Source organism: Aythya ferina, assembly GCF_964211825.1.
Source record: "Aythya ferina genome assembly, chromosome: 7".
Classification (NCBI taxonomy): Eukaryota; Metazoa; Chordata; class Aves; order Anseriformes; family Anatidae; genus Aythya; species Aythya ferina.
This window is the reverse complement of record NC_140302.1, coordinates 30,377,228-30,392,788: the sequence shown is the minus strand read 5'-3', so window position 1 is coordinate 30,392,788 and position 15,561 is coordinate 30,377,228. Positions and strand designations below refer to the sequence as shown.

The following is a 15,561-nucleotide window of genomic DNA, read 5'->3' as shown; positions in this document are numbered from 1 at the left end:
CTCATCAGCCATCTGGCTTGAAATTATTATGTTTGTACTTGTTGAAAGTTAGAAATTATGTTAAAAAAAGACAAATACCATATAAAATGGATTTCACAGGTTAACGGAAAGGCATGGAATAAAGATTCAAAGCGTAATTCTTTTTGACAACCCCACAGAAGGCGTGGTAAATGAATTGTAATTGATCATGATGAATTTAGTTACACGGTTTAAGGTTTACATGAAGTGGTGGAATAGATACTATAGATCAATGCCTTTGATTTTATATTTCTGAATGTTTAAATGTGTTAATTAAAGTTGATGGTAATTAGTAAAATAGGAGGCTACACTTTATGAGATAATTGGGACAAGTCTCTATCTGCTAGCATACTTAGTGAAATGCTATGCCTTTAGGAAGAATGTGTGACTTTTTTATAACTGCTATTTGCTTGAAATTAAGGAAGTCCAGTTTTATGTTAAACAAGTAGCATCGACTTGCAGGGTGGCTGAGTTATTTTCTGTATCCCGATGAAAACTTCTGATATATTTATTTCTGAAAGACCAGATACTAACAATAAAGACACAGTCATTCTGTGTATTCCAGTGTCTTACCAGATTGCCTGTGCATTTCAATCTTAGTCAGCTTTTTTAATATCTCACTTTTCTCAAACCATTGCGAATGTAATTATTGGAACAGAACCCGCCAAGTATAAAAAATAATGATAGAGCCATACAATTATATTAATTTCTAAAAGCCGTTAGGTTCTTTTAAATAGAAACACCTAGTATAATTATAAAGTGGTTTCACATCCTTTTTATGTTGTATGTGGCCTGGTTTATTCGGGTTTGGTTGCTATTTCGCAAGTGATGTTTTTGTTCTACTGCACTTCCTCTAACTTCAGTCAAGTACAGAAGGCTTATGCAAAGGTGCTGCTATGTTTGTGTCCCTGTCTTTAAGTTCTCAACTACTTGTGTTTTGGCAATCCATGTAATAATTTAGTAAAAATGTATATTGTTTTTATTGGCATCCTTTATCCTGCACCATGGGTTTGTGTATGTCCCTATTCTGTGTCTCATTTGGAGAGGAAGTTTGAATTTGGAGAGCTATGAGATTAAATCAGTTTTTAATAGACGCATTACCTATGCATTCTGCTGTTTTAGGAAGATCTATCAACACTCATTTGAGAGGGGCTAGTCAATACAGGGAAGACACTGAAGAAAAGTAATTTCCAGCATCTTCCCGTAAATCATGCACTGGCATCTATTTGTTTTATAGGCCAACTAGATAAGTATCGCATTCAAAATGACTTCAGAAAACATTGGGTATCACCTTTTCAGCTTTAAGCCTTTGAAGTTAAGCCTTTAAGGCTTTGAAGTTAAGAAAACACAGATTTTTGCAAAATTATGATGAATCCTCCAGCCATGAGGATCAGAGAAGTATATTTAAATACAGTGTTGAAAAGGGCCATCCCAAATGAGAATTGCAAGGCATGACCACAAAGCACAAAGTCATTTTAAGTGTATGGAATGTGGGAGTGGAATGCTGCAATCAGTCATCATGCAATATATAGAGGCATTACTCCACTGATTAGATCTAAAGAAGTTTAACTGGAATATTTCATAACGTGAGCCCAACACCCCCTCTTTTTGAAGTCAGCTGAAGTTCTTGCCATAGATTTCAATGAGCAAGGGCAGAACCAGCATTTCAGCATTGATTTCAGTGTGTATACATTTGTAGTTTGTATTTGAGGTGCACAGAAATGTCTGGAAAAAAAAGTCAGATTTCAGTAGCATTTCAGTGATCTATTACTGGATGGATACTAAATACTAACTTTGAGGAACTAAAGAGTTAAAACCTTTAGGACTGGTTTATGTGTGAGCTTCACGCTGCTGAAACATCACTTGGAAATTATTGTAGTAGGCAGGTCTTAAGTTTCATAGAGCTGCGAGTGTTTTATGCTTATCTGACAGTTAAACCTTATGAAAAGAAATGACAATCTAGGCATTTTTATAAAATGCATTTTAAAAGCTGTGACTGAAGGATAAAATATCCCAGTAGAAGATACATGTAAGCCCTCGTTTGTCCCCTCCCTCGTTATGGATGTGTCAGAGGTGCAATGGGCAGTCCGTTCGTGTGTGCAGAGCAGGTACTGTCTTCCTGGAGGCACTGCTCAGCTCAGATATTCTCTGCACCATTCATGTGCACATCCTTGTTGGCTCACCAGGAGAGAGGACGCAGGGACTGCCATGGACACGCCAGCCATGATTTGTGCAGTGGTGGTGTATGCAAAAGAGGTGGCCCTGATTATTGTTATTTACTATATTAGTGATAAGCAACAATTATCTGCTTTCTGTTGCTACCAGTCAGACTGCAGTTTTGGCTGGTTAAGGTTGATATAAAACGTTTAATGGCCAAAACTGGAATTATCAACATTCACAAGAGGCTAAAGCTGCAAGCAGGACAAGCCATGGTAGCTTAGGAGTTTACTGCAGACTTTGCCAGACTGATCAGGACTGCTGCCAACACTAGGACAAAGTCCTTTATGTGGATAAGCTGCAGGTTCACTTTCAGGGCCAGCGTGCCGGGCCCTTTGTTACTCATCAGCACAGCAGATGTGCTGAATGCAATCTGACCGCATCCAGGCCAAGGCCGGCACTCGCTCCTGGAGCCTCCAGCAGCCATTTGGGATGAAAACGAGCTGCCAGGCAGGCAGGTCAGGTTTGGCAGCCAGAGGTTTTCCTATTTCTTGTGGCTACCAGTGGTACAGCAGCAGTCAGAGCCTGCATCAGCACTGATCCAGGCAGGGCTCTGCATGAGGCCCGTGCCATCACCCCTGGCTGCAGGAGGCCTAGGGACAGTGCTGGCCAAGCTTTTGGCGAAGAAATCAAATGCAGTCCTCATCGCTGGCAGTTTCAAGGGTTCTAGGAAAACCAGCTCCTTTGTTTCTCTGAAACTTTGAAAACACACACTTCAAAGCTATTGTTTTCCATGGCCTTCATCTAGATGCTATCACTTTGCACTTACCATTGTGAGTTGGACTCAATGATCCTTATGGGTGATCCAAGTTGGGATATTCAATGATTCTCTGAATTCTTAAAGTAATAATCTTCTCTCTGCAATGAAGTATGACATTTATCAGGTGGAGTAAGCAATTTTTTTTTTTTTTTGTCTTTAATTTGGGATGTAGAACACAAAATGAAGGCAACAAGGAATTTTTAGTCCTGGGCAACCTGTGTAGGGTGGCCCTGTGTGAGTAGGGGCTGGACCAGGTAATCTCCAGGGCTGCCTTCCAACCTCTACTGTTCTGTCATTCAGTGAAGCTAAAGGCCTTTTTAGCCTTTTTAGTATAACTTCGTTGTCATAATAACTGCAAGTATGTCCAGTGGTATGAACTCTTAAATATAGTAGAAATAACACTTTAAGAGTCCTTGGTTTTGCCTTTACAGATTTTCTCTGCTGTAGCCTCTGTCCCAGTAGGACTTTGTCACTGAAACTTTTCTCATGTTCCACAGGAATACTTAACAAACTCCTGAAATTTAATAATTAAAATTATTATTCAAATTATTATTTCTTCCACACTGTGTACATGTCTGCCTCCTAACATGTTTACTGAATTCTGTGTGAGTCTATGTGATACATAAATGGGATTGACTGGGCATACTTTTTAACATCATTGGCATGAAAATTTTTAAAAGGAGAGAATTGTCCTCAGACAACTACCAAATCTGTAGAAAGATGGAGAATATTATATGTGTGTCTCCGGTAGTGACACAATCCCTCCTGCCTTTATGTAAATTACAGGGAGCTCTGGCACCCACAGGGTGGCAGCTCCAGCCCTTGGCCTCCAAGGAACATGTGCAAGAGCACTGCTCACATGGACTAAAATGTCATGGCACGTGTGGTGCTCAGTTATAACAAACATTTCCCAGAACTGACCTTGTTCATGTATGAAACATTCCTTGTGCCTTATCCACAAAGAAAAACTAACAATGAATGACTTCAGAAATGTAAAATTGTGTTGGAGCTGCAAGCAGACAAATGGTTTAGGTTACTGAAAGAGCAGAAAAAAATAGGCCCAAGATTTGCCAATCTCTGCTGGAGATGTTCATACAGCTCAAACTGATGCACTTTATACTGTAAGAGAGTTAATAAATAAGGATAATAAGTCTCAAAGACAATGATTCCTTTGTGAGTAGAATCATGGCGTCATTTTGTTGGAGGGCTCCTTGAATAGCTGACACAGCCATCCAAAATTAGGTGGGTTGATATCCAAATACCAGCATCTTTACCCACAGTTTCAGTTGATTTGCAAAGACACTGTGACCCCTAATTACACGTGATGATTCATTTATACTATCAGCCCCAGGAATGTGTCCTGGTTCCCAGGCTGGGGTCCATGCTCTGGCAATGCACTTTTTGTATATGGGGTTGAGACCCATCACACATTAGCCTTCACACACACGCGCACACACACGCACACAGAGAACAAAACAAAACAAACACCAACTCTCCATACCCGTACTGAGATAGAAACTGGAAGACTTCGTAGTCAGCTGGGAAGGGAACTGTGTGGTGCACCACAGACGGCCCTGTTCTTTAAATCTGAAGAAAAAACAGCTTTCATTGCATTGCAGAGCAGCATCACTATTTCATTATTGCCTTAAAATAACATAGCCTCTAGACAATGCGTTTATTATTATCTTATTAGTTCCCATTAGACTGATATATGCGGACATTTTAACAATATAATTGAAAGTAAATTACCAGGAACATCACTTTTCCAGTTGCATTGTATAGTTAGTATATAAATAGCTGACTTGAAAATGCCCTTGCTTCAGTGTGGTGCAAACTGGGACTCCTAATTTCTTGTGCTAAGAGGGCATTTAATGACTGAAAATGGTGCTTTCACCAGATGATGTTTTGAGGAGGGATAAGTTAAATGTATGAGATGGTTACACTGGGAATACACTGTAATATTATTATCAGTTTGCACTACTGATATTCCTAGGAACCTTTGCTTGAAGAGAAAGTGCAACATGCCTAGGCCTGCATGAGTCTATGTTAAGATACTTGCATCTCATCCTCCTAAGTTAGAGCAAGAGCGGCTAGGCCAGACATTCTCAGCTCTGGAGTCTGCATTAGCTCCACAATCTAAGACCTGATGGCACTCCTTGGGATTCAGAGACTGTGAAATGCTGTGACTGCCATGGAGGTATCATTTTACTAATACTGGCATTTTCAGACCAATTTATTAGCTACCTAGAGGGAAAATGCTTTAAAATATTTACTTAAAAATCATTTGCAAGTACTTTTTATTATCAGAATATAATTTCAAAACAGTATCTAGGAGTCTGAAATAGTGAAACACTTAATGAAAGTTTAGAAATTATAATAAAGCATAGTAGATGTATTACTCAGACTCTCTTGTGAATTGAACTTGACCATTTGGATCTTGAAATGTGTTGTGAACTTCCTGTGAAGCTAATAAGCTTGATTACAGTTTAAGAATCTACTCAGGACAGGATCAACAAGCACCTGTACATATTTATGCGGAGGAAGAAGTCTCATATGTTAATACAGAGTGTCAAGAAACTGAGGGTAATTTTGCATTCACCTTTCAACTTCATTTTATAGTATCATTTCCATCATCCTATTGCCAGACACTTGCATCTCAGCAGCACCTAGAGGCCAGCACTACACAGATGTGGGATGGGAAGATCTTGATCCCAATGCAACGAACAGTTGAAATCAACAGGAGGGAGGGGGGAAGCAGAAACCAAGAGTAATCAAGCAAAGTATGAGACAGTTGACAGCAGTCATTGCTGCCTAAGCAAAGTGTGAGACAGTTGACAGCCATCGTTGCTGCCCACCCCATTAGCTGTCAGGAGGTAATGGGATTCTGTAGGTAAAACTACGCTGCAGCGCCTCTTAGAAGGTTTTAAAGGAATCAGAGATGACAACTGGCCTGGTATTTTTGTCACTTCATATTTACTGCTTTATGACAGTCCTTCTGTGAAATGTATTCTGGTTTATACCTGCATTCTAATATATGAAAAGTTAGAGCTTGCTGAGTTTTTTGGAGAGTTGGAACTAAGCCTTAAATTAGATGAGTAATACTTTCCTTCTTCTCAAGACTGAATAATAAAATTGTAATGCCTTATTTCCTTGAAGAAATTGCAACAAGAAATTCTATGTTAACTTGAAGGAAAAGGGGAGGGGGTAGGAAAAGAGAAAGGGAAAGAGTCGTTCCCTGTAAGCTACCCCTCTAGTAGTGAAGCAGAGCCTGACTGAAAACAAAACTGCCATTCAACAAAGGTCGCATTCTGAAGCACCACATTAGAAATAAAATAAAAGCTAGGAAGGTTGGCAAGTAAATAGCAATATTTGCACAAAGCCATGCGTTATATATCCACAAATGGCTGTTGCATGTTGTTATTAGGGTCTAGGATAGAAATCTGCATCAGAACATTCGAGATTTCTGATGTGGCATGTACAAGTGTATGCATACAAGTGACATATACCAGTATCTTCTATCTGAGTAGAAAATTACAATTTATGGAACTGGAATACTCAAAGGGTTTGAAAGCTCTGTGCATTCAGTTCAACAGGAATAAATCAGACCCAGAGTAATATGATCTCCAAGTGTCTGATTTCTTGTATTTGCTTGAGTATTTTCTGGAAAGCATTAGGATGAATCATTTGGTTTACAGAATTGTATTGAACATATAGTTGGAGGCAACTGTGTAAAAAGGATTTTCATTAATCTATTGGTTAAGGTAGTTTCCCTGGAAACTTGAGAAGGATCCTTCTCACTGTAGTCTTTTTATTTTTAGTATTTGTGCTATTTTGTTTGATGAAATGATTAAGAGTATATAATGATTGGATGGGTGTTTATTTTCACTGCTTCTAGCATAGGGGACAGAGTTATGGTTTATATGTCTGAGTGTGACACAGAGATGGATGTCAGCTGATATTCATAAATAGCTTTCGCTGATAGTTTGCAGGCATTTTTTTCATTGATGATTTTCTTTACAGCTTGTGACCTAAGGGAAGCAAATTAACATAGCTCTTTCTTACCTGTTTTTGCAGCCTTGTTATATTCCTTGTACTGCCCCAGTCACTCCTGAGCCAATAATGTCAGCTGTGATTTGTTTGTTCACCTCTCCTGCATTGTCCTTCCTCCTACTATGCCACTCCTAGACCTAGCACCTGAGCTTGGTGCCTGCTCCCATCACCTGCCTCCTTCCTACACATCACCTGCAAAGCATTACTCTGCTGCATTTTATGTGTAAGCATCATTACGATGCACTCAGCTCTGCTCTGGGTAACTATGTAGCCTCCCTGCAGGATCTCTTGTCCTCCTACCCCATTCATGATGTGGTTGTGTTCCCTGCTTTTGTCTGAAAGGAGATTTTTAGCTCTTCTGTGATGTCATGTAATCTGTCTGTGCTGTGAGGCACTGGTTCACTTCCAGATGCCATAAATAAATGAAGACAAATGCTCTAAATTTATAGGTGATAGTTTTTATATTATGTCTGTTCCTATGAGTTCAACCTGGTGTTGTGTTCTGTTGCAGCACTCTGGCTGCTGCATGCATGCATGGTAGCATCCAGGGTCCTGCTCTGTAGTGTCTGGACCTCATCAGGAGGTGCTGCAGTTGTGTGGTGACACTGAGCCACTGCAAGAGAGGAATGCTGGAGCCACTGTTTGGTCCTACAGGTTTTCAAAATCTAGTGCACTCTTCTGAGCTTAAAGCTGGTTCTCTCTAGTGGACATGTTTGAAAAATCTTATCAGGAGCATCTGGAAGATGCCTAGAAAACCTCCTGTGAACAGGCAAGGGAAGCAAGCACACATAAAAGCAAAGACCCATAAAATAAGTGGGCTGGTTAAAAGTCAGCATGGAAAAGTCTTTCTGAAGGAGCAAAAAAGTATCAAGGGACTAGAAAAAAAGGACTACAACCCATTCATGCTTTGGTGTCCTCCTTGTTTATGTAGCCTGTTAGGATTAAGGAAGCATTAAGATACATCTTATGTATCTAGCTGTAGATGTATAGATGGTATAGAAGACCTCAATAAGAGAAAAGGTTGTGTTGTCTTTCTTTTTGGGAAGCTAACATCTGAAAAAAAAACCCTCTGCTTTTTGACATTTACTATTGTATTCAGTATATTTTCTCAGTATAGTATTTCTGGTTAAACAAACAAACAAACAAACAACAACAAAACACTGCAGATTTTATAATGAGTATCACAACTATTATAGTTAATCCTAGACCATTTCCTAATGAGGCACATGTTCATACTACCACCTAGTGCAATTCATGCTTCAGTGCAACAGCATTGTACAATATGATGTCTTTATTATTAATGAATTCCTCTGAATGATTAATCTTGCTGATGTACTTATTGACTACAGTAATAACTCTCTATTAACAGAAGAAATAGAATATAGTTGTTCTTCTACCTCTAAGCCCTCTGTAAATAGCACACTGCTTTCCATACTTTATCTGCCTATTTTTCTCATGTGCACATTGTAATTTTGAGATAGTAATCATTCCCCTAGCACAACAATACCCACCTACACTCCTGCTGTGGGTTTATATGAATGAACAGTGGCTGGTTTGTATCAGCACCCTGATAATATTTGTAGTGTTATTTGGAAAAACATAGTAGATTGTCTTGTGCTGTGAGGTGTAAAACCACAGTAAATCTCTAAGATCTTGGGTATTGGCATGCTGCTCTTAATGAAGAAAAGTACAGACTAAACAGCAAATGTTGCTGTTTCTTAGTGTGTAGCTGTTACTTTAGTCATTCTAGTTCTATCAAGAAACGACCTTTTCTAAAGGTAGGTCTGGTAGGCTTTCTTGAATGACATAGGCATTTCATAAACAAAATAATATACATAAAACATTCTGATCATTTATGCGACCTTTGTTGAATGGCAGTTTTGTTTTCAGTCAGGCTTTGGTGTTTGTTTTTTTTAATATTTAATATCATAACCCTCATTTTGCCTCTACTAATGAATTCAGTCACAAGTGGATATTATCATCATTTCCTTTAAAAAGAAGTTTGTGAAGTTGATATTTACTATTGCTGTTAACTTCCTAGCATTACTAAAGTGCTGTGTCAATAAGGAAAATATACAGGTAATTAGCTTACTGTGCTGCAGAACTTTCTCTAATACTGCCTATATTTGTCCTTGCTCAAAAAATAAAGAATGTGTACTTAACTTCATACCCAGAAATATTACAAATCTGTTAATAGCTGTTCTCTCTATGGACTAATCGCAACATGTTCCCCATTCTAAAAGAGCTAAATACTTTTTCGTGTCAGTAAGGAACTATTCTTATAGAACCAGCACTGGCTGGTTCTATAACATGGCTTCACTGTCACGTTTACGTGATGGGCACGTGTGGCTGTAAATTTACCTTATGAACTTTAGAGGAGTGAAAAATTATATCTTACAGGTGAATTTTATTTATTTTTTGGGGGGCAGTATTCCCAAATAAAACTTTTAAAATGCAAAGTAGTAGATTACTACTTTGGCTACTCAGTGCAGAAAGGACAGAGAGTCAATATATTGTTTCTGTTTTGTGCTCGGAAAGAAATGTTTAAATTCCACTGAATTCATTGCTAAGTAAGGGAGAAGTTAGACATCTGTTAGGAATGAGTTTTTTAAAATGATCATGTCTGGATCATTTGCACCTAAAAATCCTTGAAGGAAACATCTTTGACTGAGGCATTTCACATACACCAACCTCTTCTGAAATTAACTTGGGATTGCTGGGGAAATTGCAGAAGCCGGAAAGCTATGAATAGCTCCCCAGTATTTGAAAAGGACTTTTAGCTAAATGGCCAGTTAACCTGACTTGAGCTCCAGGTGGAAGAGTGGGAGGGAGCATGGGATTGCAGTGTTAAAGAATTAAACGATAGGAATGCAATTAATACAAAGCAGCATGATTTTATAGAAAATAGACCTAATTTAGCTCCTTGAGATAGAACAGCTGTAATCATACTGCATAGATATCATATGCCTTAGCTGCTAGAAGACATTCAGCTAGCACAAAATACTACTGTTCATCTAAAATAAGTGGCACCCTAGCACATACAGTCTATAATCAATGACTGAAATCTGAAACTGATGGTTTTGAAAAATAATTCCCAAGAGGATTAATCATCCAGTGAGGCTGTTTACAATTCTGTCTTCCAAAGAAGACTGCTCAAAGGTGATGCTACAGTTTTATGCATAAACTGGCCATAAACATAATTCACCGCTGATAAAATATGCAGATGACACCGAGACTGACAGCAGGATAGATAAAGGTGGTGACAAGACCATCACACCGAGTAACATGGATAGCCTGGCAAACAGAACCCATGCAATTAGCTAATGCTGTAATGCATACACGTGCAGAGCTGTACAGCTGAAAATAACCAAGGTTAGAAGTATTGGGGCAGGGCAGGGAGCACTGTTCTGGAAAACAGCAACTTTGAAAAGTGCTTATAAATCATCTTGAAGAACTGAGTCAACACAAACTTGAAATGTGACGTCTGAGGTAAAAAGGCTTAACAGGAATCTGTAAATCTATTCAGGAAAGCAGCATGTAGGAGTGAGAAGGCAATTTTATGTTTATATAAGTACTGACGAAGCCAGCACTAGAATATTGCTTGGAAGTCAGGTGTCAGTGTTTCTAACAGCTCAAGAAATGGAGAGGGTGTATGAAAAAAGCTACAAAGATTATCTGAGCACTGGAAAAATGCCTCGCTGTGAAGGACAGGAAGAATGCAATTTGTTAAGCTTATCAAAAAAGAGTCTGAAAGGTAACTTGATTGCAGCACAGAAGTAGTAGCACAAGGAGAATATACCAGGTATTAAAAGACTTTTTAATCTCAGAGGAAAAGGCTGAAGAATCATGTGCTAGAAGCATCAACTGACACATTTGAACTATCAATTATACAAAGATCAGTGTGCCAATTAGTCAGCAGAACAGGTCTGATGCATCTCCCCTCTCGAAATCCTCAAACTAAAGCTGTGTCCTTTCCAAAAAGATGTGTTTTAGCCTGCCTGGCTTATTGATTTCAGCCTCACAGTATGATTCCTCCTCCTTGTATGTAATACAGTTTGGTATATTCCCACTCTGCATGATATTTATCCCAGTTTGCACAGAAATAGTATGTCCTTACATCAAGCCAGTAGAATCATTTTAAAGGTAATGTGTCCAATACCTTTATACGTGAACGATGAGATAAGAAGTAAACAAGTCAGTAAAAAGAAGTATTCTCTGATTACAATTATAAACTGGAAATTGTCACGTAAGAGGGAAAATGTATTATTAATATGAAAAAGCCACTAGATGGCACTGGAACATCCCTTTACAATCCTCTCACGTGGAATGATAGCCTGATTATCCATATTTTCTAATCAAGACTAAAAGGAATTTATGAACCACAGTATGAAGAATCCAAGGGGCATACAAATCTGATACTAGCTAGGATGAATTTTCTTTGTTGTACATGATATACTATTCATTATTTAATTTACGACTAAGTTATCTTTAGGCACTTATATGTTTGGAGACTTTTTAAAAGAACTTAATCAGTAACAAATTATATCAAATGTGTCTTAGAATATGAATTGAACACCATCCCAATCCATAGTTTGATTGCTGGCTAGATCTTGTTCTCTTCCTGCTTGAATAAATTTAGTTAAATAAATTACAACAATACTCTGTTATAAAGTGAAATGTGATATCTCACATATATCTTGACATCAAGACTGCTTGGAAATTTATTAGTACACAGTAACAGGAATTATTGTTTCAGTAAAATGCAAGAAATGTAGTGTGTGCTTATAAAGACTCTTTTCTGGCATTTCATCTATTTAATAAATTATTTACATCTAAAAACCTATCACTGGAAAGCAATTTCTTCCAACAAGTAGATGTTATGTTTAAATACTGAAAACATTTAGCAGGAAGAAAGGAATCAGCTCCCACTTCACATTTCCAAATACATCTTTAGGCTTCCCAACTATCCAGACTGACAGACGTGTGCTGATGGGAGCAATCAAAGGAGCAGCGAAAGCTGGCAATATCTGAGAATTGCTGCATAAGTCTGGTTAAGAAATAAGAATTCATAAGAAATTCAGAGGGCATATATTTAACGTAACACATCCAGTGTTTGAGAAAATGCAAGTCATTTAGCAGTTCAATTTCTGATACAGCTTTAGTCAAACAATAAATGAAATACCAGCTTTCTGCTAATGACAATCCCATGCTGAAAAGGCTTTCAAAACCCACATGTATCAGCAGGGGACTGCAGGTGACTATGAAAGAATGTCTGTGCCTTGACTTTGGCCCTTCAGAGAATGTATGTCACCTGCATGGATTGCAAAGATCAGGGAGTGATTTTGACAATTTGTGCTTTAGGAGTTTTACTTGTGAGCCAGTGGAAAAGTGTTCTTCTGCAGGTGAAGGTATTACTAAATATAAGCATTTTACAGCACAGACTATAGATACTTTCATAAACAGAGCTATTAATATTAGCTTGTTGCCTAGAATATAAAAAAGCATCTAGAAATTTGATAAAAATCAGCCCCCCAAATTCACCCACTGAGCAACCAAATAATTACAAAAGTCATTTGATAAGGAGCTGACAAATCCTAGCAGACATGTTGAGAGTGGTGGGAATTTGGAAGATTGGGCTATGGCTAAAATACATCAGCAGTGCATGTCAGCTATGTCAGCTCCCATCAGTAAACAGCTCAAAAGAAGCAGAGCAACTACTTAAATAAGTTATTGACAACCAAGGCATAGATCATTAGACATTGAGTCCAGTCCTTTACCCAGTTAACTTACTGCAGGATCACATCTCATTTCAGTGCGCAGAACTGGAACTCTTTTGCTTGTCTTCTTTACTCAATAGCTGCTTATTGCATTGTCAGCCTTGGAAAATGGGCATTCAGCTTATCTACTAAATCCATTAGCTTTTCATGGAAATCATCTGGAGGTGTTTTCTCTTAGAAGAAGCTTCAGGGCATTATTTCAGCTCAGCCAGTGGTAAAATCCTTTCTTGTGTTACAAACTGGTATGAAACCAAAGATGACTGACTGGTAAGCCACTTGGCTCACACGTGGAGTGTCTGCATGTGGTTGAATCTGCAGCAGAGAGATGCAGTGAATGGCAAATAAAAAAGCAATGTCTTCTCTTCCTCTCCAAGGACAAGGAGCATCTGCTACAGATAGGTAACACAGTTGGTCAGGCACAGCATCCTTAACCAGGGAGATGTGATGAACAAGCCTCTTTCCGTTCTTCCTTGCAGGAATTGTGACTGTCTTTTACACCTCTGTGTTGTCTCCTATGTGTTTTTCATCAAAATGGGATGTTTTTTGAATTTGGATGCATATTATTTAGTTTTCACTCCAGGGCTTTTGCTATCGCCCCAAACCTGCACGCTGATGTTCCCCACTACACCTTCATGGCAGGGGTTGGCCTTGCAGTTTTTCAGTCCATTTTTAATCTATACATATAATTCAGTCACAAGTTTTAAAAACAAATGTTCCCTTCCTTTGGGGTCTAATTTTTTAGACAAGTCAACCACCAAACAAGTTGTACTCTACACAGGCAACCAGCCCTGAAGCTGGAGGCTGTCGATTGCCTCTGTGACTGCAAACCCCATAAGCTAGGTCAGCAGAACCTGTGACCTTAAATGACATTTTACCCTGTGCCAAATATATGAATTTTTCCTCACTGACTTAGCGTGTCACTACATTTGTACTTTTTTAGTTTGTGTGACATATTCTTTAATGTTATAAATTGAAGACAAGAAATAATTTGGCATTACCACAAATTCCACTGTATTTATGTCAACTAATTAGAAATAATTTCTGTGGGTACTGTTGCATTAGCTAACTGTAATTTTATTCTGTGTTCCGATATTGTGGCAGCTTAATTCCTTTTAATAAAAACAAAAACAAACAGACAAAAAAAAAGGGGGGGGGGGGGAAGCAACCACAAAACCAAACCAAATATTTTTAGTCCATTTTTTTTTTTTTTTCCCTCCTAGTTGCAGCTGTTCCATGTTTTAAAAATAGGTACATATCTGGGGAACTATGAGTAACGTGGGGGGCTTTTGGTATAGTTAAGCTGTAATTACTGGGGTTTCTGTTCTGTTTTGGCTTGTTGGGTATCCTGCTTTTTGAGTCTTCTGCTCCTCAGCATGGCCTCTGACCATGACTTCTCCCTTGCATTTTGGCTTAGTGCATTTCCCAGTTTCTTTGGCTTGCCTTTGCTCCATCTCCAGACTCATAAAGGCTGACAGACTATTTCCTGGTCAAGTTTCCCCAACAGCTAATCACATGAATTTAGGGTTTAACAGACCTTCTGTGTTAGGGTTCTGTGCTCAGACCTCTCTGACCCTGGTTAGTAAGCTCTTTGTCAAGTTCAGTTATTTCACAAGTCTTCTCAGGCCCATGTCCTGGCATAGTTATTCTCCTGGTAGATTTTTTTTGGTGTGTGTGTGTATCTTGGGTTCTCCATGGGAATAACCTGTTTGCATTAGGCTGTTGCTGGGAATGCCTTTTAGAAAGCATGGCTGGGAGCTGTGGTTTGATGATTAAAAAAAAATAATCAGTGTGGTGCCAGCATATAAACCTGAGATAAAACTGCAGTTTGTACATTGTGAAGGATGGGGGGACTTGATGCTTGTCATATCTCAATCCTTACCACGTAGATTTGTTAATCTTATTTTTTTTCCATAGCCCCTTTCAAACACGAGGGAGATTTTCTGTTTTCCCCTAAAAAACAACTGTTCCTAGGTCCAAAGCAGAAGCATGGCTAATTTTCCTATACTTTTTTTAATCTAAGATGGCTTTTTTTTTTTCTTCTGTGACTCTCTTCCTCTTTCTCACTAACTGCTTCAATATTTCTATGGCACTGATTTTTTATTCTATTTTGTCATTAAAAAAGGGACAACTACTTCTTCTGGCCTCAGAGGCTGTGAAATGCTAGGTGTGTAAGTATGCTAAAAAATAAAAATTCTTTGTCATCTGTGCAATAACGATTTTTTTTCATAATAACTGTGTGTATTTTTATAGTAACTTGGCAATGTTCTGTAACATTAATTAAATAGGATGAGATTTGCTTATTTTTCACTGTTTACTTTAAAGATTAATCACCTCTGGATTAAGAATTTTAAAGAAAATCCATGAAACACATTTTTTGCTTAATTTTTTTTTTTTGAGTTCTCCAGACAGAAGTATTATATTGGTCCCAGTTTATATTAATCATGAGACAGTGGTGACAAGTGTATTTTTATACTTGCAGCAATTAGTTTGTTTTATCCTGCAACAGCTGGTTTAGTCCAGCATTAAATATTTTTTATAGTTGTTGAGAGATTTCTTTAGCCCAATAAAATTTATATTGATTTCTGCTTTTTTTTTTTTTTTTTTTTTTGGTGAGCTTTATTCTTGTTTTGCTGTTGTATCAATTCAGAGAGTTCTAGCTATTTGAATTGTTAATTCAAATTGTGCTATAGTTATGCTGTCATTCTGCTAAAATAATCAAGAATTTAGGCCTTCATAGCT

The 15,561-nt window shown here is 38.1% G+C and overlaps 1 protein-coding gene across 2 annotated transcripts in view; it reads left to right on the top strand.

Annotated features, from left to right (window-relative positions):
* Positions 1-15,561, top strand: part of GFRA1 (GDNF family receptor alpha 1) — a 258,834-nt gene that overhangs the window by 56,085 nt on the left and 187,188 nt on the right. The gene's annotated exons all lie outside the window — the stretch shown is intronic.